This window comes from Nelusetta ayraudi, unplaced genomic scaffold, assembly GCF_046127955.1.
Source record: "Nelusetta ayraudi isolate G7.1 ecotype Tasmania unplaced genomic scaffold, CSIRO-AGI_Nayr_v1 ptg000278l, whole genome shotgun sequence".
Taxonomy (NCBI): domain Eukaryota; kingdom Metazoa; phylum Chordata; class Actinopteri; order Tetraodontiformes; family Monacanthidae; genus Nelusetta; species Nelusetta ayraudi.
Genome location: NW_027466327.1, coordinates 85001 through 85369, shown reverse-complemented (window position 1 = coordinate 85369; position 369 = coordinate 85001).

The window sequence follows — 369 nt, the reverse complement described above, 5'->3', positions numbered from 1 at the left end:
TCCTTCCACTGGTCCCCCCCAACATTAACGCTGGCATCCATAATATCAATATTTGTATTAATACGCCCACCGCGACCGTCAGGACCACTGGAGAAAGTGAGGGACACAGGGAAACCCACACATTCACACACAGGGGAGAAAAAAAATGTTCAAAGTCAAGCTGGACTCTTGCGCCGCCTGCAGTTGAGCCCCGGTAGCTGGGCTAGATGTTGTCATTTCTGCTTTAATTCAGAGTACACCAGGTCGTTGTCCGTCTTTGCCTGCCGAACTGAAGAGTACACCGGGTTGTTCGTCAGCTTCTCAAACTTCACTGAGGTGTACACAAGGTCATCCTGGGTGTCTGTGGTCCTCCTGCCCTCTGGAGCTGCT